This window comes from Malaya genurostris, chromosome 2, assembly GCF_030247185.1.
Source record: "Malaya genurostris strain Urasoe2022 chromosome 2, Malgen_1.1, whole genome shotgun sequence".
Taxonomy (NCBI): Eukaryota; Metazoa; Arthropoda; class Insecta; order Diptera; family Culicidae; genus Malaya; species Malaya genurostris.
The window spans coordinates 186,447,016-186,470,974 of NC_080571.1; the positions used below are offsets into that span (position 1 = coordinate 186,447,016).

At 38.0% G+C, this 23,959-nt stretch overlaps 1 protein-coding gene across 6 annotated transcripts in view; it reads left to right on the top strand.

Annotated features, from left to right (window-relative positions):
* Positions 1–23,959, top strand: part of LOC131432714 (uncharacterized) — a 757,541-nt gene that overhangs the window by 56,372 nt on the left and 677,210 nt on the right. The window lies entirely within an intron of this gene.

The following is a 23,959-nucleotide window of genomic DNA, read 5'->3' on the forward strand; positions in this document are numbered from 1 at the left end:
TTGAAATTGTCGCAGATATCATGGATCATAGCTGATCTGTTATCGTCATGAAGACAACCCCATCCCGTACCGTGTGAGTTAAAGTCTCCTAAAACCAACGTTGGTGCGGGAAGGAGTTCTATGATGTCACTGAGCCGCTGATGCCCAACCGAGGCTCTAGGGGGAATGCAGATGGAAGCAATACAAAGGTCCTTACCTTTGATTGTAACATGACATGCGACAACTTCAATACCTGGTATCGAGGGGAGGTTAATTCGATAAAAGGAATAGCACTTTTTGATTCCCAAAAGTACTTCTCCATAGGGGGTTTCTCGATCCAAACGAATAATATTAAAATTGTGGAAGTTGAGAGATATTTCAGAAGTTAACCAAGTTTCGCACAATGCAAATGCATCGCAATTTGTGGTATATAATAGATGTTTGAAGGAATCAATTTTTGGGATGATACTTCTGCAATTCCATTGTAAAACAGTAATCAAATCCGTGACCTCATTGGATAAATTAGCCATCGAAGGATACGATCGCTGAAATAAGGGTGCTTCGGTGTTTTACTAACACTTCCATTAGCTGTTACTTTTGGAGGCCCCTCAAGGGCCACCTTCGAACCCTTACTAGGTAGCTTATGAGAGGAGATATTTCTCCTTTCCCTGTTGCTACGAGGGATGGCCGAAGATGTGCCTTCGAGAGGGTCGTCTGAATCGCACTCGTCTGTTGACAAGCAAGCATAGGGATTTGCAGATGGGCTTGGTGGTGTAGCGCCCTTTAGCATTTCTGCAAATGTGCGCTTGGAGCGTTCCCTTAAAGAGTGCTTTAGCTTATCTCCACGCAATTTGTAGGCGGGACATGCTGAGAGATCATACGGACCCTCACTGCAGTAGAGACACTTTTCAATGTCTCTTCCCAAAGAGCCATCCGCATGACACTCTCCACACTTCGAACAACGGGGCCGATTCGAACAATGGGAGGCTGTGTGTCCTAATTGCTGGCAATTAGTACAGTTCATAACCCGCGGCACGAAGAGACGTACGGGTAGACGAACCCTGTCCAGAAGGACATAATTTGGCAAAGCCGAACCAGCGAAGGTCACACGATACGAGTTCGATTGAGGATAAGATTTTGACCCATCCTCGGCGATCGATACTGAATGCAAGCGTTTGCAATCCAGTATCTTCAAATTCTTGAGTAAGGGGTTTTTGAAACCGCCAACCCCGTGCTCAAGAATATCAGCGCAAGTCAAACTTGCATCTGTGACCACGCCGTCTATTTCGACTTCGCGAGCTGGTACGTATACGCGATACTCCCGCGTAAAGAGCTCATTTCGAACGATCTCATTAGCCTGCTTTAAGCTAGTCAACGAGACCCTGAGTTTGTCGGAGCGCATTTTTACAATTTGTGTGATAGTCGGGTAATGTGACGTCAGGTTCTTAGATAATGTCAATAAATTCAATGCTTTATCTTTTGATTTGGTCCGGAAGTACACCACATATGGGCCGGTCGATAGTGAGGGTTCATCGGAATATTCCTTAATCCGGTGGGTTTTATTACTGTTATTAACAGGTGGGTTTTGGATCTGTCCTCATTTCATCGTCTGGAGGGGGAGGACTCATTGTGCTTACTGTAGCACGAGGTTATATTTTGGCAAGTATGGGAAATTATAAGAGGGATGTAACAATAAACTGTAATCAGGAAGAATAAAAAAAAGCAATACTTAGCTTGTTGTACAGTGGTAAGGAACGGTCGCCAAGACCTGCTCTTGGTCGATTGCCACTTCAATTGATGCCAAAAAACCTCTACGAGGAAAAGCACAAAGCACCACAAAGTATCGACTAACGGTATCACTTCACTTCAATGTTCGATCACAATCGACACAGGCACGAAAAAGGATTATATATATATATATATATATATATATATATATATATATATATATATATATATATATATATATATATATATATATATATATATATATATATATATATATATATATATATATATATATATATATATATATATATATATATATATATATATATATATATATATATATATATATATATATATATATATATATATATATATATATATATATATATATATATATATATATATATATATATATATATATATATATATATATATATACAGCTGGCGCTGGCTAACGGTACCACACACAGAGCTTCTTTACACAAGCTCACAATCGACCTTGAGGACGGATTAATTCGAATTATAACTCGACCGCACTGATGCAGACAATAGAATACGGAATTACCTTGATAACGGAATAAAACAAACCGCACTGTTGGAGAAACGTGAAATCACGTCCGATTGGTCCGATAGTTACAGTAGAACTGCGATCCACACAGTTGACGTCTCCTTCCCCAGATCAAGTACCACTCAAGCGTAAAAGAACTTAATTTAGCTATCATATTGATGTTACATGTGTTGTTATTTATTCCTCTTTTAAATGGATAATACCACTACCAAAAATATTTTTCACGAAAATATTTATAAGTTCGATAACAACTATACATTAAACGACAGAAAAACACTTAAGATTGTGCAATGGAATGTAAGAGGTATTAACGATCTTTCAAAATTTGATAATTATAACATTAATGACAACAAGGAACTTTGTGATATTTTCAACAAATTCTTCTCAAATATCGGTAACGAATTAGCTAAAGCTATTCCTGTAAACTAATCTTTTTGTCCAATAAGTAATGTTCGTCGTGTTTGTGATTCTATTTTTTTACGTTTTTCATCTACACGGAGAACCCGCAGATCACAAAATTACAATATTGCAATTGTTGTTTCACGCCCTGGTTGTTTCAACAAAAATGTTGTTGATTTAACTAACATATCTGCAGATTTTGACATAACCATACAGGTAACCGAAATTGTCGTATTCAAATGCTGTCACTTGGCGGAGAACGAAGACAGCAAAAGGCAGAACAAAAAACCTCTTCATTTCACCAGAAGCGTTTCATATTGAAAATTTTCAATTGTAAATGAACGTCATTTATGTTAGTTACGTAGTGGTCGTTTTATGTAAGTGAAAGTATGCAGAAGAATATAACAGTTAATTGTAAAACAAGTTTTCCATGTCAATGTTATTAAAACCGCTTAACGCTTACAAAATTGCTGCTAAAGTGAAGTGGTACTATTTGTATTTTCTTGAAAGTGTATCTGTAGCATTAGGTTTACCAGCGAGCCATTCTGCAAGTGAAGGAAAAATTTCCTAATTCCCTGTGACCATTTTTCTGGTGAGTTTCCTTTTGAGAATTGTAATCTTTTGGTTCATATCCATATCCATAGATATAAGCAGTTAATTAGGTAAAATTTCGTTGTTCAAGCAGTGAACGATTAGCTGCCCCCGAAGAGGCTAACAGTAAAAAATATTTATTGCAATTGGCGTTTTAAGTTCAAATAACTGAATAATTGGTTGAAACAACTGAGACATTTTTTTGCTTTCATGCATACAAATAACTTTGCTGGGATTGTGTCTTTGCTCAATTGCACGTAATGAACGTGCAAAATAATGTAAATGAACGTCATTTATGTTAGTTACGTAGTGGTCGTTTTATGTAAGTGAAAGTATGCAGAAGAATATAACAGTTAATTGTAAAACAAGTTTTCCATGTCAATGTTATTAAAACCGCTTAACGCTTACAAAATTGCTGCTAAAGTGAAGTGGTACTATTTGTATTTTCTTGAAAGTGTATCTGTAGCATTAGGTTTACCAGCGAGCCATTCTGCAAGTGAAGGAAAAATTTCCTAATTCCCTGTGACCATTTTTCTGGTGAGTTTCCTTTTGAGAATTGTAACCTTTTGGTTCATATCCATAACCATAGATATAAGCAGTTAATTAGGTAAAATTTCGTTGTTCAAGCAGTGAACGATTAGCTGCCCCCGAAGAGGCTAACAGTAAAAAATATTTATTGCAATTGGCGTTTTAAGTTCAAATAACTGAATAATTGGTTGAAACAACTGAGACATTTTTTTGCTTTCATGCATACAAATAACTTTGCTGGGATTGTGTCTTTGCTCAATTGCACGAGTGACATCTCATTGAAACGTTTCATTGTTCTCTCAGGGTGTTTGGCATTGCTCAACTGAAACGTTTCATTACTTGTTGGGTGTCGTTGCTAAGCTGCCAGCACGATAAATAAAAAATGACAGATTAGTTAAAACAACAGTCGATTAGTTGTACCAAATTCTAACCAATCAAAATCAGAAAACAAATAATATTTTAGTTGTTTTGCGATCGCTGGCTTTTCCGTGTATAAATTAAGTGATACTGTTAATACAAGGTTTGGATAATAAGAAGAGTAACGGCCCTGATAACGTCTCTGTCAGTGTACTAAAACATAATTAATTTTCATTCGCTAAAATACTCTCTCAGTGCTTTAACGTAATTATTCAGACCGGTTACTACCCTGATTGCCTCGGGTGACTGTTGTGATTGTAATAATTGCCGTCCTATATCTACATTGTCCGTATTTAACAAAATATTTGAAAAACTTCTAGTAACTAGACTTATTGAATTCCATAAGCATAATATCCTCTTTAAATTCCAATATGGCTTCAGACAAGGTTCTAGCACACATACCACTATAATTGAATTAGTTGACGAAATTATAAGCGAGATCGATAGTAAAAATATAGTTGGTGCATTATTTTTAGACCTTAAAAATGCTTTTGACACATTAGATCATAGTATACTTTTGGACAAACTCGATTGCTATGGGATCAGAGGCATAGCTAATTCAATTATCCTTAGTTACTTGACTAATAGAAAACAATTTGTATACATCGAAAGTGACAACCTTGCTCCAATAAACATTGGTGTTCTACAAGGGAGTAATATTGGACCACTATTGTTCTTTTATATATTAATGACTGGTAATTTACATCTTAAAGGAACTCCACGATTATTTGCCGACGACACCTCTGTTATATCCTGACAGTGACGTCAATGCTATTATTAACTCAATGGAAAAAGATTTAAGAATTCTTGATCAATATTTTAATGCGAACTTATCATCATTAAATGCCACAAAGACTAAGTATATGATTTTCCGTTCCATAAGGAAAACCATACCAACGCATAATCATCCCCAGCTCGGACACAATTTTATTGAAAATGTTGACTATTTCAAGTATCTGGGCATATATTTCGACCCCACATTAACCTGGGCTCACCACATAAAGTATGTTGCCAAGCACGTGGCGTCATACTGCGGTATTTTATGGAGAGTCAAGTCCTTTGTTCCCCAGCGTGTTCTGTTAAATTTTTATTTTGCTTACATCCATTCACAGCTCAACTACTTGGTATCGGTGTGGGGGCGAGCCGCAAGTTCTTATCTGAAGAAACTCCAAACTCTACAAAACAGATGCCTAACCCTCAGGGTACGGACTATAAAAAAGTTACGTTCAGTACGGACAGGGTTAGCCTAACCCGGCGACTTTGATTGGGTGTATATCGAGCTGTACTTTGTCAATTTGAATAATTTTTTTTTTATTTTGTGTGAAATTGTCTCAAAAATATAATAGAGTTGTCAGATTAATCATTTAACTGATTGAAAAAAAATTATAATGAAAAATGTGAACGGGTCTTGAATTTTTTTTGTAAAAAACGTTTTTTTTTCAAAATGCTGTAACTTTTGAAAAAAAAAATATTAACATTGTATAACTCGCATTTGAAAGGTAAACAGTAGTTCTTACAAATGTCCATAACGGTTTTTTGATTTATTCCAAAAACTATATTTTTTTTTTTTAAATGAAAATACAGCAAAGATTTCGATATAAGACGTACGTTCAAGTGATTGAGATCTACTACAATATTTCGCTTACACCATGTACAACGCGTTATTTTGAGGTTAGAATCTACAAAATTAAGTAAAGAGTACATATTCTTACTTACTTTTTTATTCCTCAGCGGCAAACAGACGAAAATTAAAACTTAATTTTTTTGAAAATTTTGGATTTTGTAACGTTCGATACGGACTGGGTGTACCACACCCGAGCACAATGTTTATATGTGTCTAGCTCGGACACAAAGCGGAGACTGACTCTGCCGCTTGGGCCTCTAATAGTGTGTACCTATAAGTTTTTCCCCCCCTGGTCCGGACCCCCCTCGCCGACTTCTCTTCGTATGGCGCTTCTTTCAAATTTCGCTCGGGTTACGGTAACCCAGTCCGTACCCTGAGGGCTAAAAATCATTTTCAATAAACCCTTACTATTCTCGAGTCTATTGTTATATTCTGACAGAAACCATAATGTTTTACCAATAACATACTTATGTGATGTCTAAACGTCGCTATTCATCCATGATAATTTGCATAACTCCACAGTTCACCATAACCTACAGTTCCCAACTATATCGCATTCTCGAACAACACGCCGTAGTAACAATTTGTTTCGTGTTCGAGCAGTTACAAGCCTTGGTCAAAGACGGATCCTTTTTGTTGATCCAACTAAATATAATGCACTTCCACCTGATATACAAGGAATAAACAACCGTGCCACATTTGCGGCTAGACTAAAGTACCATTTTAAGCACAGACTGAACGAGATATTTGGCTAATGTAGTTTTTTGTTTTATAATGTATTTATCGTCAACAGTATTTCATATTAATAACTAATTTCCTAATATATTTGTACTTTCTTTCCAACATAGCGTAGTAATTAAATTGTGGATCCCTTAAAAGGAAATCTTTTCCACTGGGACTCCACTTTATGTTAATAATAAATTGCACATCAAACAATGCATGAAAAGAATCTCAGCTGACTTTGTATAAAAATTAAATTTGTATTTCTAGTATTATTATTGCCAGTGTTTATTTGTTTCTTGTTTTCCGCTGAGACTAGTTGCGTCCACTACCAGGGGGCTCCAAATTGAAGCTTTTTGGTGTGGTGGGCAAAAAAAAGAGGGCCAGTGTCATAGGCGTCTCGGTACGGTGTGGATAAAAAATATTTGCATCTTACTAACTTGCACCAGCTTGTTGGAATGGTTGCCACGATATTGAAAATTTCTGTTCATCGATTTATCATGGCCAACTAGTTCGGAATAACCATATTACACAGTATCTTTAATCCTCAGTTGCTCCAACTCAGTTGAAGTAGTTATTTTGGTAATAAATAAATTAAAATTATTTTGCAATCTATTTTCGGCTGTAGTTTTTGTGTGTCTCATTCAGTGCTGAAAAAAAATCGTTATCACAATGGTGACTCGAGTTTACATTGAGACAACACTTATATCATCGTTCACCCAACTACGATTAACACAAATTGAATCATAACAAGTATCATGACTGCACGAACCCTTTCAGAATCATTGGAAATTGATTTTATGAAAATATGAACAAAAGTTATCTCTTTATCATCCGGTGATGAGCCAGTGATAGACGACAATATTTGTCTCATTCGACATTCAGCTGAGCATCAACGGTATCATATATATTCCTGAGAATCATCGTCAACCGGGTCGATTAGGCCCTTTTAATCATATGCATTTGCCAGCGTCCTGGGGAACAACTCTTTGTTTGTTTTTAAAAAGTAAAATGTTTTCAAACGTATCTTTCCCAAGGCCAGTGCGTTGATTAGAGAGAACCAAGGCAAGAGCACTGAAAGACCGTTCAACAGGTTCGATGGTGTGGATAGTACAACCATTGCTACTGCATAGATCTCTGGGTGCGTAGTCTTACGGCGCAACCAATGGTTCTACACGTTGTAGTTATGTTTTTGGCGTGGCTCTAGGTTCGAAGACTTAACTTATTGCAGAAACCCGGTCTCGCAACCAAGATTCACGGATTCATAAAACATTTGCGTAAGATACTGATCAAAATCATTGATAGACCCTGACGATTCCCTACTTGTACTAGCCGGTGTTTTACCCAGTTTGCAGATACGTTCCCAAGTTTCGACTATGTATTGCTGAATTTTATCTTTTTCCTCAGCCATGAATATTTTAGAACCTCGATAGTTGAACCCTCACATGCCATCTGGACCGCCTTCAATTGGCGCAAAACGATCAATCTATTGTTCAACGATCGAAGTAAATGGGGACTGAAAGAGTTTTCGCGAACTTTCTGTACCTCACTCGTTGCCATCAGCCATGCCATATAGAAATCAGATAACGATACGCACTTCTCTTGAATTTGCTTTGTGCAGATGTACAACGGGTTAAACGTATCATAGTGATGCTCAATTAATGACCATTGATTGGAATGGTCTAGTTCGGGAAAATTATCGGATAACTGGTTCAAAAACCTTTTTTGGTGTACGAACGATTCCATAATTTTGAATATACCATCCCATCGTGTCCTACTCCAGACGTGTGGGTATGAAGCATCGTAGCTTTAAAACTCTGACCGGTACTTCACCAGCTCAAATTTTCTAGCAACAGCAGTGATGGCACGGATAGACTCATTGGATTTATCAACAACATCCAGTATTGCAAGCTGAAAGGTATGCACGGCACATCTCACAAGAGTAATCCTTTCGGACAGTTGATTGGCCAGTTCAGCAATAACGTTTCGTTCACACTGTTGATCATCCTCTATCACATCCGACTCATCCAGCTCATCTATGTTCCTACCATCAGCCTGCTGCTCTGTAGGCATTGCGTACGTATCATTGTTTAATTTTCTAACCGTTGCCACCATATTAGCCCCATTCTAGTGTGTCACGGAATATGTGTTCTCAAGAGATAGCCCATAGTCGACCAAAGTATCAATAACTTTTGATTTCGGCGGCGTTTGACTTTCTTTGATTTCGATCATACCAAGGGTACGAATGACCACCTGCTCGTCTAGGGCATACTGTACATTGATGCGTAAGACATGGCGATTGTATTGTATCAAAGCGCACCCAAGAGTCGTTGTTATCGGTTTCAGTAAGTCTTTGAAGCCTTCCCACTCGAAGCATGAAATAGGAAGATTATGGAAAGTTGTAAGCTTAACTGCTGGTCAATAGCTATTAAACGCTTAGGAATTATCCTTGCCTTCTTCTCCATTGGATAGGTAATTGTAAGGAGATTGTTTGCACATGCACGTTCCGTTTGTACGGTACGAAAGTGACCACTTCATAGTCCAGCGCTCGTATAGTTATTCGCACTCTATTCGCACCTGTCCTACCAAACCATAGTGCGTCACTTCATGGTTGGTCCCGCTCATATAGCCATTTGCCTCCGCTTTGTACCTGTCCCTCCAAACCGTAGTTAGCGTTTCCAACAACCTACATATTTTTAGTTAGCTTTTCCAACACCATATAAGATTTTTTTTCTTAGCTAAGTCCAACACTTTTTTAGTTCTTCCAACAACCGATTTAGTTCAGTCAACACCCGCATTTTTCCAAAACCCATATTTTCATATATGGTAGTGCCGTCCCCGCTCTGTTGAATGCAATCGACGTGAGCGTAGTACGCGGTATAGGTGATAAGTTACGAACGTAGGCGCAATACCTATCCGTGCGGGATATTTGCCAGTTCGTATATGGCTAACATGCTGGACGGCCGCAGCATGAGGGGATAGGCTTAGTAAACCGGGTTGACCGGTTGCAACTTGGTCACATTTATATGGCGCGACAAATGTTTGCGCAGATTTTCCAAAACGGACTTCACGTCGTGAAAGTACGTCGCAAAACTACCAGAATGCACCATAAGTGACGGTGTACAATATTCAACACACTTTACCCTACAACTTCTGAACCAAAAGTCGGATCCAGATGAAATTCAGAAATTCCGTATGGAACCGTAAGACCTTTCATTTGAATCTAAGTTTGTGGAAATCGGTCAAACCATCGCTGAGAAAAGTGATTGAGATCCATTTTGGTATATATGACCACTATTTCTGGTGCTTCCGGAACCGAATACCGAGAACCAGGATAGCCGGAATCGGTTTGTTTAGTTGCCTTCTGATAATAGCAATCGATTTGTGTAGTTTTGAGATCAGTTTAGAATTTTTTTACGTTTTTTGTTTCGCCGGTTTAAATGACGGTGTACAATATTGAACACACTTTACCCTATAACTCCGGAACCGGAAGTCGGATCCGGATAATATTCAGAAATTCCTTATGGAGTTTGTGGAAATCGGTCAAACCATCGCTGAGAAAAGTGAGTGAGATCCATTTTGGTATATATCACCACTTCCGGAACCGAATACCGGGAACCAGGATAGCCGGTCAAAGCGACATCCGAGAATTATAGTCAAAACATTCAACAATTTTTAAACTGAACTCGAAAACTGTATGAGAACCTGATGCCTTATGTTCCCCACCAGACGGAAATCGACAAATGTACTTCTCATTTTAAGTTCTTGAAGAAGGTTTTTCTGTGGCTGACAATAAGCGAGATGGGAATGCCCAAGTGGCTGTTCATCCTCGAAAGAGAATGAGTACTTCTGGCTGAATCTGAAAGGCTCAACATGTCAAGAGATTGCTAAAGGTGATGAACTAGTTCCAGATAAACGTGGCACCAACCTATCTAATGATCTTTTCATTGATCACATATGTGGTTCCGACCAACTACCACAGGATGTCGAATAAATTTCGTAAAATGCTTACTTCACTCTGGGTGCCTTTTCAAAATTTACCCTGTACAAGAATGGGCAGAACTTTATCGCAAATATCTCTTGATGTACTTAACTCAACAACAAATATTTTTTTCAAGCTATCGGAAATATGACCAGGAATTTGTGATTAAATTTTCAACAGCGTGAGATAATCATAAATAACTGAAAAACAAACGCTCAGGTCGTAGAGCCAGTTTTCCTTCGATTGCAGCATCCTGCTGCTGGTCGTTTACTTTGGAGAAAAAAACAACGAAAAATTGACAACAATGGGGAACATTATGCAAAACCCTTTGACTCCAAATGTTTCTAATTAACTATAAAGATAGCTTCTTTGCAAATCGGTAGTTTAAATCATCAGTGTAATGCAAATCTGGGATAATTTGATTAGCTTTGTGCAATGCAGTGCAAAATTCGCAACTGTTTATCGTTTTTATCCAAACAGTGTTTAATATCTTATGTCGTTTTCACTTTAGAAAACTAAAACTGTCCCAGGGTAGTTTTATCAAATAAACACTTTTCACGAAACTGTGTTGGGTTAGCACCTAGCAACGGGGGTTTGAGCAGATTCGAAACTGACTCAACTTTCAGTTCAACAACGTTGAAACTAGGCTCGAAACTGGCTTCGCACAAACGGTTTGACAGCAGTTAGGGTGAAAACTGGATTAGTTTTGGCAACAAGCGAAAACGACATTAGAGAATTATATAATTTGGTCCTTCTGAATGTCAGTAATTAATTCCGTTCAACCTTTTGAAAGTTTCTTACACTGAAATTGTCAAATCTTAAATGAAGTAATCGTTATCAAAATTCTGTATGTTGCTATTAAGAACCGTAATTGTATACCTAAAGAATTATGCTAAATTTTCCTTCACTATACTGTATACGGCTTATTTTTGAATCAGATGTAGTTTGTTGTAGAATTTTCTGCTGATTTGTTATATAAAATGCATAGCACCGACTCAGAATAGATTCGAACTCAACTCGTCACTCTCCATTACGAACGCCTTCATTAAAAGTTTTTTTCATAACCATTATTAACGATACTGGTTAGCTCGTAATATTCAATTGTATGTCAGAATGTTCAATGTTACTAATCTGTACTTTAGTTTAGGTGTATCGTTTCAATTTCTAGAAGTGAAAAAGGGGGAAAATTGCACAATTCACTCAATCGATCAACTAATTGATACTCTGAAGTATAAGTTTTATTCGCATTCACGATATCCAGTCAAGCTTCAACCATTACACATCGGTACTTTTTTCGAGTCTATCTGATGAAATATTACTCGGGCTTGATTGATTGATTTTCATAAATTTGTTTTGTCGTGAATACGACTTACTTTACTATGGGGTGCCTTTTCAAAATTTACCCTCTGAGAGAGTGATAAGTTTTTGATCGTGAATATCTCTTATTGTATTTAACGAATCAACATAATTTTTGCTATATGCCATCGGAAATATGATCACAATTTTATGATAAAATTTTCAGTTGTGTGACATAATCTCAAATAGTTCAAAATTAAATTTTTCTGGAATGTTTGGTATAAACGAGTATCAAAGAGGATAATTCATAAGGCGCGTTTGCCTTTCTCGTATTTTGAAAGCTCATAGCTTAGTGATCTGTGGAAGGATTTATATAATCTAACTACCAATAGAATCGAAATTTTTCAACTTAAACGTGTTTAGCAAAAGCATTGAAGTATTTCAATAGTACACTATTGAAAAACCTGTCTCATTTGACCCATGTCAACACCAGCCAATCAGAACGCGTTCTGAGGAAGAGAACAAAATATCTGCTGCTGTACAACAAATCGTTCGAGAAAAATGTTCCGAGAAGTGGTGAATATCGTAGTGAGTTCCTCAATATGGTCCTTCTGAATGCTAGAAACAAATCCCTACAGCATATTGATAGTTTCTTTCAATAAATTATGCAAATCCGAAATGAAATAATCGACATTAAAATTCTGTATGCGGCTGTTTTTATAGCCGTTAGGACCGCCCATTAGTGAAAAAGCAACAAACGAAATCACGTAAAAGAAAGCTCCTAACAAAAATTGAATCAGTTTGGATTCTATCGCCAATGCGAGCAGATGTATTTTGTGCCGTTTGCAAAGCTAGTTTCGCTTCCGACAAAAGCCATTACGTCACACACAGCTGCCAGTCATTTGCATGGATAAAAAAGCAACGGTGGAGAGCATTACAAAAAATTAGCCGTTCTAATGACTCTAAAGGACTATTCACACATATCCGGTCCGGTTCAGTGCCGGCACTGATATTATTTCATTCGTTTTCTATGCGCGCATTTACACCTATCCGGCACCGTGCCGTCTCAGTGCAGCTCGCCGTCAGTGTAGCATCCGTCCGGCAAACTCAAATTCGTCGTCACCGATATTTTTTATTTTCACTGAAGTCGGTATGTTATTGCATTGGCTTTGCTGGAACGGAAACTGAACGGAAGGGTTCCGATAAAAAAAGAACACTGACGGCGCACTGAAGGCACTTTCACTGAACCGTCACGGAACTGAAATGTGTGAATAGTCCTTAAAAGTTCATTATTTTTACGTTTCGTCTTTGATTCATCAGTGCAGAGCAGTTCAAATTGAACTGCTTAGTGCTAAACTCGGCAGTTCAATTTGAACCGCTAAGCAGACGTAAAGTTTCTGATACTTACAGAACACTTTCTGTTTGCAACGAAGTGCAATGTCTTTTCTGACGTGCCGAACGAAAACGTGTTTTCGACTATTTCTGGCCGATGCAGGTATGGTCATTTAGGGGTTAGCCAATTTTTGTGCTAGGGCACATAACCGTTTTCATTATTTTTACGTTTCGTCTTTGACTCATCAGTGCAGAGCAGTTCAAATTGAACTGCTTAGTGCTAAACTCGGCAGTTCAATTTGAACCGCTAAGCAGACGTAAAGTTTCTGCTACTTACAGAACACTTTCTGTTTGCAACGAAGTGCAATGTCTTTTCTGACGTGCCGAACGAAAACGTGTATTCGACTATTTCTGGCCGATGCAGGTATGGTCATTTAGCGGTTAGCCAATTTGCACTGATGAGTCAAAGACGAAACGTAAAAATAATGAAAACGGTTATGTGCCCTAGCACAAAAATTGGCTAACCCCTGAATGACCTTAAAAGTTTTCTGATGAACTATTAGGATTTGTTATTCGCAAATCGAAAGGAAATATCCTCAGATCAAGTGAAGCCTTCTTTGTTTTTGCGAAAAATGTTCCAGAGTTTGGAGAGCTACACAATTTGACCCTTCTGAATGCTAGAAACGAATCCCTACAGCATATTGATAGTTTCTTTCAATAAATTATGCAAATCCGAAATGAAATAATCGACATTAAAATTCTTTATGCGGCTATTTTTATAGCCGTTAGGACCGCCTATTAGTGAAAAAGCTACAAACGAAATCACGTACAAGAAAGCTCCTAACAAAAATTAAATCAGTTTGGATTCTATCGCCAATGCGAGCAGATGTATTTTGTGCCGTTTGCAAAGCTAGTTTCGCTTCCGACAAAAGCGATTACGTCACACACAGCTGCCAGTCATTTGCATGGATGAAAAAGCAACGGTGGAAAGCATTACAAAAAATCAGCCGTTCTAATGGCTCTAAAAGTTTTCTGAAGAACTATTAGGATTTGTTGTTCGCAAATCGAAAGGAAATATCCTCAGTTTAGTGCAAATCTAGAACAGTTTGGTTAGATTTTTGCACTTTTCGCTGTGTGAAATTCACAGTAATCGAGATCAAGTGAAGCCTTCTTTGTTTTTGCGAAAAATGTTCCAGAGTTTGGAGAGCTACACAATTTGACCCTTCTGAATGCTAGAAACGAATCCCTACAGCATATTGATAGTTTCTTTCAATAAATTATGCAAATCCGAAATGAAATAATCGACATTAAAATTCTTTATGCGGCTATTTTTATAGCCGTTAGGACCGCCTATTAGTGAAAAAGCTACAAACGAAATCACGTAAAAGAAAGCTCCTAACAAAAATTAAATCAGTTTGGATTCTATCGCCAATGCGAGCAGATGTATTTTGTGCCGTTTGCAAATCTAGTTTCGCTTCCGACAAAAGCGATTACGTCACACACAGCTGCCAGTCATTTGCATGGATGAAAAAACAACGGTGGAAAGCATTACAAAAAATCAGCCGTTCTAATGGCTCTAAAAGTTTTCTGAAGAACTATTAGTTGTTCGCAAATCGAAAGGAAATATCCTCAGTTTAGTGCAAATCTAGAACAGTTTGGTTAGATTTTGGCACTTTTCGCTGTGTGAAATTCACAGTAATCGAGATCAAGTGAAGCCTTCTTTGTTTTTGCGAAAAATGTTCCAGAGTTCGTAGAGAACTACACAATTTGACCCTTCTGAATGCTAGAAACGAATCCCTACAGCATATTGATAGCTCTTTCAATAAATTATGCAAATCCGAAATAAAATAATCGATATTAAAATTCTTTATGCGGCTATTTTTATCGTCGTTTGGACCGCCCATTAGTGATAAAGCTACAAACGAAATCACGTAAAAGAAAGCTCCTAAAAAAAATTGAATCAGTTTGGATTCTATCGCTAATGCGAGCAGATGTATTTTGTGCCGTTTGGAAAGCTAGTTTCGCTTCCGACACGAGCGATTACGTCACAGCTGCCAGTCATTGGCATTGGTGAAAAGCAACGGTGGAGAACATTACACGAAATCAGCCGTTATAATGGCTCTAAAAGTTTTCTAAAGAACTATTAGGATTTCTTGCTCGTAAATCGAAGGAAAATATCCTCAGTTTAGTGCAAATCTAGAACTGTTTGATTTAATTTTTGCACTTTTCGCTGTGTGAAATTCACAGTAATCTAGATCAAGTGAAGTCTTCTTTGTTTTTGCGAAAAATGTGGAAAAGGGGAATGCTTGCATAATTCATACAATTGATCAACTAATTGATACTCGGAATTGTTAAGGAACATGTCAGTTGTTTTCGTATTCACGACATCCAGTTATGTCTCTGACATTACCCACCCGCCTTTATGAAAATAAACAATATATGAGACTACATAAACTTTGAACAACCCCCCCTCCCCCCACTTTTCCTTTCGTAGACAAACGTTGGCTTTTATGCATACAAAGACGCCCCCCCCCCCGCACTTCCCCTTAGACAGTTTACGCGGTTTATGCATGACCAGGATTGATACGGTCGTGCGGATTTTGCGCTTTTCGCAGATTTCGTGTGGTTTCGGCACAGATTTTGGGAAAACGTTTTAGTAATTGGTCGAATTGGTGAATTTTCACCTTGATAAAACCAAAGTTTACTAGGAGGCAGCTCCAGCAAATGATTTCTTACGTGAACAAGACTTCGATTGTATGCACTCCGATCTCGAATTCTAAAAATTGCTATTTCAGGAGAGCTGTTACGAGGAATTACAAATACTTGCGTTTTCCGTCTGAATGCGGAAGTCGAAAAAAGATTTTTGTACTCAAAGATATCGATGTCTGATGGTAGAACATAATAAATGGAATGCTATTCTTCGATAATATGGTCGCAAGTTTTGTTTGTTATGAACATCTCATTCTTAAAGCAAAATTTTCACTACAGGCTTATGAAGCGAACTTGAACAAGAAAAGAAACTAAGAAGAAATTACTGAAAGGAAACAAGATAAGGAAGAGAAAGATATTCAGAGTAAAATCCGACAACAAGAGAAGGCGCTGTCTCAGAAAAATCTGACATTTGCCAGATCTGCGTTGCCTAACCATGTATATATCGATAAAATTCGTCTTCCTGTTCGGCTTTTCGTACCGCATGTTATGAATTGCACAAACTGTAAAAAAGCACGGTCTAAGCGCACATATGCAGAAATGCTTGAAACAATTATTGATGTCCCATACTCGAAACAGAAAACTGCTCCTCCAAATTACCAAAAAAAGACACCTAAAATTACACCTTCAAAAAAAGATCCCCGTGTTAAATCTAAAAAGCCAAATTTAAAAGCAAAATCTGTGCCTCTCGGTTTGTAAAATTCACAATTCTATTGGTTCCAGGAACTAGCACAAGAAAAAACAATAATACAGTGGGCTCCATTTTACATTCACCAACAGGATTAATGAATTTTTCAGAAATTGTAGAACGGATTTTTGCAGCAATCAATATTTCGTAACCTCTAAAGACCATCATAACGGCATTTTTCCCTATACCTAGAACTTTTTTGAAGCAGTTATCAGCTCAATGGCTAATTCTCTCAGGTATTGTATCATTTGATGGATAATTTATCATCCGCCACAAACGATGCAATCACTGTCCTGCAGTGGAATTGTCGAAGCATCATGCCAAAACTTGATTCATTTAAAGTTTTATTGCATATTAAAAAATGTGATGTATTTGCTTTGTGTGAAACATGGCTTACATCAAACATTTAATTTTAATGACTTTAACATTATACGTCTCGATAGAGACTCTCCTTATGGCGGAGTGCTTTTAGGAATTAAGAAATGTTATTCCTCTTATAGATTAAACATTACTTCAATTTCTAGTATAGAAGTAGTTGCTTGTCAAATAAACATTAAAGGAAAATTCATTTGAATTACTTCGGTATATTGGAGATATTTTGTCGAAGGTTTGTCAAGAGAAACCTCAATGAGCACTCTTTGGAACACGGCCAGACGAATGAGGAATCGTGACGTAGGAAATGAGAGTGAGGAATTTTCGAACCGATGGATATTTGACTTTGCTAGGAAAGTTTGTCCAGATTCTGTTCCTACGCAGAGCATTATTCGGGAGTCTACCCCAAATAATGGTTCCTTTGATAGCCCTTTTTCAATGATGGAAATTTTCTACAGCATTCTTGTCTTGTAACAATAACGCTACTAGGTTGGACAGAATTTAATTCATCTTGGTGAAGAATCTGCCCGATCTCGCAAACAGACGTTTGTTGGAATTGTTCAACAAGTTTCTTGAGCAAAATATTGTTCCACCTGACTGGAGGCAAGTGAAAGTTATCTTGCATCAGAAAATTGTTCGGAAAAAATAATTTTCGACGTCTCGAAGATTCTCAGTTTGGCTTCTGAAGAAATAATGGGACGAATGATTGCCTTGCATTACTTTCGTCTGACATCCAAATTGCCTTCGCTCAATAACAACAAATTGCGTCTGCATTTTTAGACATTAAAGGAGCATTAGATTCATTGACGTTCTTTCAGACAAACTCTTCCAACGTGGACTTCCAGCGGTTATAAATAATTATTTGCACAACCTTTTGTCAGTGAAGTGCATGTATTTTTCACATGTCAATTTTTCAACATTCAGAATTAGCTACATGGGTCTCCCGCAAGGCTCATGCATCAGTCCGCTCCTCTATATATTTTACGTGAAAGACATTGACAGCTGTCTTGTAACCCCATGCACACTAAGAAAATTTTATCGGATGATGGCGTGGTTTCAGTTACTGAACCCAAAGCTATTGGTCTGCAAAAACCATTGCAAGATACCTTAGATAACATGTCCGTTTGGGCTGTTCATCTGGGTATCGAATTCTCTGCGGAGAAATCTGAGCTGGTCGTCTTTTGGAGAAAGCATGATCCCGCGCAGCTTCAGCTTCATATGATGGGAAGAATTATCGCGCAGGTTTTGACTTTTAAATACCTCGGGGTGTGGTTTGATTCCAAATGCACGTGGTAGGGACACATTAGGTATCTAATAACAAAACGCCAACAAAGAGTAAATTTCTTTCCAACAATAACAGGATCTTGGTGGGGTGCTCACACGGACGATCTAATCAAATTGTATCAGACAACGATACTTACAGGGATGGAATATGGATGCGTTTGCTTTCGTTCCGCTGTAAACTCCCATATTATCATATTAGAGCGAATTCAGTTGCAAATTGCCGTAGGCTGCTTGCATTCGACACATACAATGAGTCTTGAAGTTCTGACAGTAGTTCTTCAATTGAAAGATCGCTCTTAGGAGCTTTCATCACAACTGCTAATAAGATGTTATTAATAACTTCGAAAGGCTAGTTGAGCTTCAATCTCAAACAAGATTCATGACAGTATATTTTAACCATATGTCGCAGGAAATCAACCTTTCAAGATATATTCCCATCCGTGTCAGCCTCCTAAATTTCCCTGGGTTTGGTATATTCAACAATAATGTGTCGGCTTCATTTAGGCTTCAAGAACCTGCATCTGTTTATATAGCAGAGTTAGCAGTAGTTCATTATAGCTTGAGTGTAATCGTCACACTATCTCGAAACCATTATTTTCTCTTCACAGATAGTCTGAGTGCAATTGAAGCCAAACACTACTGGCAAAAATGAACCGTTTTTCTTGGGCAACATAAAATTAATACCTGAGCGACATTTTGAATAATAATTATCAAGTCACCCAAACTATGGGTCCGGCTCATTGCTCCATTCCAGGCAATGAGAGAGCCTATACTTTAGCCAAACGTGATGCTATTGAGGGTGACATTTTTGAGAGGCCGATTGCTTTCAACGAATTCTATAGCGTGTCTCGCCAAAGAACACTTACCAGCTGCCAAGCTTCTTGCGATAGAGATGATCTGGGCATGTTTCAGGGGACTGGATGTGAGTAGGGACTTCATTCGTGTGATGTCATTTCATTAAATCCGTTGGAGTTCCATTTTAAATTTTACTTTATTTTAGACTCCTTCCTCTCACATGAGTACAACCAATAGCCAGCTTTATTATATGAATAAAGGTGATGAACTGATACAAACAAACCTGAAATAGTTATAAGATCATGTACAAAATAAATGTACTTTATTTAATGTAATTTATAACAGCAAATCGCTTAATAAAAGCAGTGTTTAGATTAACTAATGAATACCAACATACTAATATGATATTCGGAATGTATTAGGTTTAAAGTACGATGTATTGTGGATGCCACGGCGGAGAAAAATTCATGTATATTGCCTATGAAATAAACGTATTTATGAAAAACCTGTTTTAATCCACCTAGTGGTGTAATGATGCCTTTCTCATGTACATATAATATTGTGGTATTCTATTTGTACTTCCGGAACCGGATACCGGGAGCCAGGATAGCCCAAATCGGTTTGTTTAGTTGCCTACTGAGAATGACTATCGATTTGTGTTGTTCTGAGACCAGTTTAGAATTTTTTTTACGTTTTTCGTTTCGCCGGTTTATGTGACGGTGTACAATATTGAACACACTTCACCCTATAACTCAGGAACCGGAAGTCGGATCCGGGTGAAATTCAGGAATTCCGTATGGGACCGGAAAACCTTTCATTTGAATCTAAGTTTGTGGAAATCGGTCAAACCATCGCTGAGAAAAGTGAGTGAGATCCATTTTGGTGTATATGACCACTATTTCCGGAACCGGATACCGGGAACCAGGATAGCCGGAATCGGTTTGTTTAGTTGCCTATTGATAATGACTATCGATTTGTGTAGTTTTGAGACCAGACAAACTCTTCCAACGTGGACTTCCAGCGGTTATAAATAATTATTTTCACAACCTTTTGTCAGTGAAGTGCATGTATTTTTCACATGTCAATTTTTCAACATTCAGAATTAGCTACATGGGTCTCCCGCAAGGCTCATGCATCAGTCCGCTCCTCTATATATTTTACGTGAAAGACATTGACAGCTGTCTTGTAACCCCATGCACACTAAGAAAATTTTATCGGATGATGGCGTGGTTTCAGTTACTGAACCCAAAGCTATTGGTCTGCAAAAACCATTGCAAGATACCTTAGATAACATGTCCGTTTGGGCTGTTCATCTGGGTATCGAATTCTCTGCGGAGAAATCTGAGCTGGTCGTCTTTTGGAGAAAGCATGATCCCGCGCAGCTTCAGCTTCATATGATGGGAAGAATTATCGCGCAGGTTTTGACTTTTAAATACCTCGGGGTGTGGTTTGATTCCAAATGCACGTGGTAGGGACACATTAGGTATCTGATAACAAAACGCCAACAAAGAGTAAATTTCTTTCCAACAATAACAGGATCTTGGTGGGGTGCTCACACGGACGATCTAATCAAATTGTATCAGACAACGATACTTACAGGGATGGAATATGGATGCGTTTGCTTTCGTTCCGCTGTAAACTCCCATATTATCACATTAGAGCGAATTCAGTTGCAAATTGCCGTAGGCTGCTTGCATTCGACACATACAATGAGTCTTGAAGTTCTGACAGGAGTTCTTCAATTGAAAGATCGCTCTTAGGAGCTTTCATCACAACTGCTAATAAGATGTTATTAATAACTTCGAAAGGCTAGTTGAGCTTCAATCTCAAACAAGATTCATGACAGTATATTTTAACCATATGTCGCAGGAAATCAACCTTTCAAGATATATTCCCATCCGTGTCAGCCTCCTAAATTTCCCTGGGTTTGGTATATTCAACAATAATGTGTCGGCTTCATTTAGGCTTCAAGAACCTGCATCTGTTTATATAGCAGAGTTAGCAGTAGTTCATTATAGCTTGAGTGTAATCGTCACACTATCTCGAAACCATTATTTTCTCTTCACAGATAGTCTGAGTGCAATTGAAGCCAAACACTACTGGCAAAAATGAACCGTTTTTCTTGGGCAACATAAAATTAATACCTGAGCGACATTTTGAATAATAATTATCAAGTCACCCAAACTATGGGTCCGGCTCATTGCTCCATTCCAGGCAATGAGAGAGCCTATACTTTAGCCAAACGTGATGCTATTGAGGGTGACATTTTTGAGAGGCCGATTGCTTTCAACGAATTCTATAGCGTGTCTCGCCAAAGAACACTTACCAGCTGCCAAGCTTCTTGCGATAGAGATGATCTGGGCATGTTTCAGGAGACTGGATGTGAGTAGGGACTTCATTCGTGTGATGTCATTTCATTAAATCCGTTGGAGTTCCATTTTAAATTTTACTTTATTTTAGACTCCTTCCTCTCCCATGAGTACAACCAATAGCCAGCTATATTATATGAACAAAGGTGATGAACTGATACAAACAAACCTGAAATAGTTATAAGATCATGTACAAAATAAATGTACTTTATTTAATGTAATTTATAACAGCAAATCTCTTAATAAAAGCAGTGTTTAGATTAACTAATGAATACCAACATACTAATATGATGTTCGGAATGTATTAGGTTTAAAGTACGATGTATTGTGGATGCCACAGCGGAGAAAAATTCATGTATATTGCCTATGAAATAAACGTATTTATGAAAAACCTGTTTTAATCCACCTAGTGGTGTAATGATGCCTTTCTCATGTACATATAATATTGTGGTATTCTATTTGTACTTCCGGAACCGGATACCGGGAGCCAGGATAGCCCAAATTGGTTTGTTTAGTTGCCTACTGAGAATGACTATCGATTCGTGTTGTTCTGAGACCAGTTTAGAATTTTTTTTACGTTTTTCGTTTCGCCGGTTTATGTGACGGTGTACAATATTGAACACACTTTACCCTATAACTCCGGAATCGGAAGTCGGATCCGGGTGAAATTCAGGAATTCCGTATGGGACCGGAAAACCTTTCATTTGAATCTAAGTTTGTGGAAATCGGTCAAACCATCGCTGAGAAAAGTGAGTGAGATCCATTTTGGTGTATATGACCACTATTTCCGGAACCGGATACCGGGAACCAGGATAGCCGGAATCGGTTTGTTTAGTTGCCTATTGATAATGACTATCGATTTGTGTAGTTTTGAGACCAGTTTAGGGAATTTTTTACGTTTTTTGTTTCGCCAGTTTAAGTGACGGTGTACAATGTTGAATACACTTTACCCTATAACTCCGGAACCGGAAGTCGGATCCGGATCAAATTCATGAATTCAGTATGGGACCGAAAGACCTTTCATTTGAATCTAAGTTTGCGGAAATCGGTCAAACCATCGCTGAGTAAAGTGAGTGAGATCCATTTTGGTATATATGACCACTATTTCCGGAACTTCCGGAACCGGATACCGGGAACCAGGATAGCCGGAATCGGTTTGTTTAGTTGCCCACTGAGAATGACTATCAATTTGTGTAGTTTTGAGACCAGTTTAGAAATTTTTTTACGTTTTTTGTTTCGCCGGTTTATGTGACGGTGTACAATATTGAACACACTTTACCCTATAACTCCGGAACGGAAAGTCGGATCCGGATGAAATTCAGGAATTCCATATGGGACTGGAAGACCTTTCATTTGAATCTAAGTTTGTGGAAATCGGTCAAACCATCGCTGAGAAAAGTGAGTGAGATCTATTTGGTGTATATGACCACTATTTCCGGAACCGGATACCGGAAACCAGGATAGCCGGAATTGGTTTGTTTAGTTGCCTATTGATAATGACTATCGATTTGTGTAGTTTTGAGACCAGTTTAGGAAATTTTTTACGTGTTTTGTTTCGCCGGTTTAAGTGACGGTGTACAATATTGAACACACTTTACCCTATAACTCCGGAATCGGAAGTCGGATCCGGATGAAATTCAGGCTTTCCGTATGGGACCGGAAGACCTTTCATTTGAATCTAAGCTTGTGGAAATCGGTCAAACCATCGCTGAGTAAAGTGAGTGAGATCTATTTTGGTATATATGACCACTATTTCCGGAACTTCCGGAACCGGATACCGGGAACCAGGATAGCCGGAATCGGTTTGTTTAGTTGCCTACTGATAATTACTATCGATTTGTGTAGTTTTGAGACCAGTTTAGGAAATTTTTCACGTTTTTTGTTTCGCCGGTTTAAGTGACGGTGTACAATATTGAACACACTTTACCCTATAACTCCGGAACCGGAAGTCGGATCCGGATCAAATTCAGGAATTATGGATGGGACCACGAGACCTTTCATTTGAATCTAAGTTTGTCAAAATCGGTTCAGACATCTCCGAGAAAACCTAGTAAGATTATTTGACACACACACACACACACCCACACACACACAGACATTGCTCAGCTCGACGAACTGAGTCGAATGGTATATGACACTTGGCCCTCCGGGCCAATTTTCACTAGTCGGTTTTTCAAGTGATTGCATAACCTTTCTATATGAGAAAGGCAAAAAGCTGAATAGGAGGCGATAAAATTAATTGAAACTGGAATTCGATGTTACATTTTCCGTATATCAGAGAGCCATTAGTGAATGGACATCGAAAAAGATGGAGAATAAAAATGAAATCGTTTTCATGGGGTTTCTCAAAGCGACGTGTTGTATGCGGACTTATTTATTGTGTTTATATGGCAAACTTATGAAGATTTTAAGTTATATTCAGGGGGATTTTCAAACTCTGTGGTAAGTATAATATGCATAAAAAAGGTTGGTAGGTAATGTCAAAGACATAACTGTAGTACGTGGATGCGAACAAAGCTGACATGCTTCATTTTTTCCGAATATCAATAATCATTCGAATTAGATTTGATTGATTGTG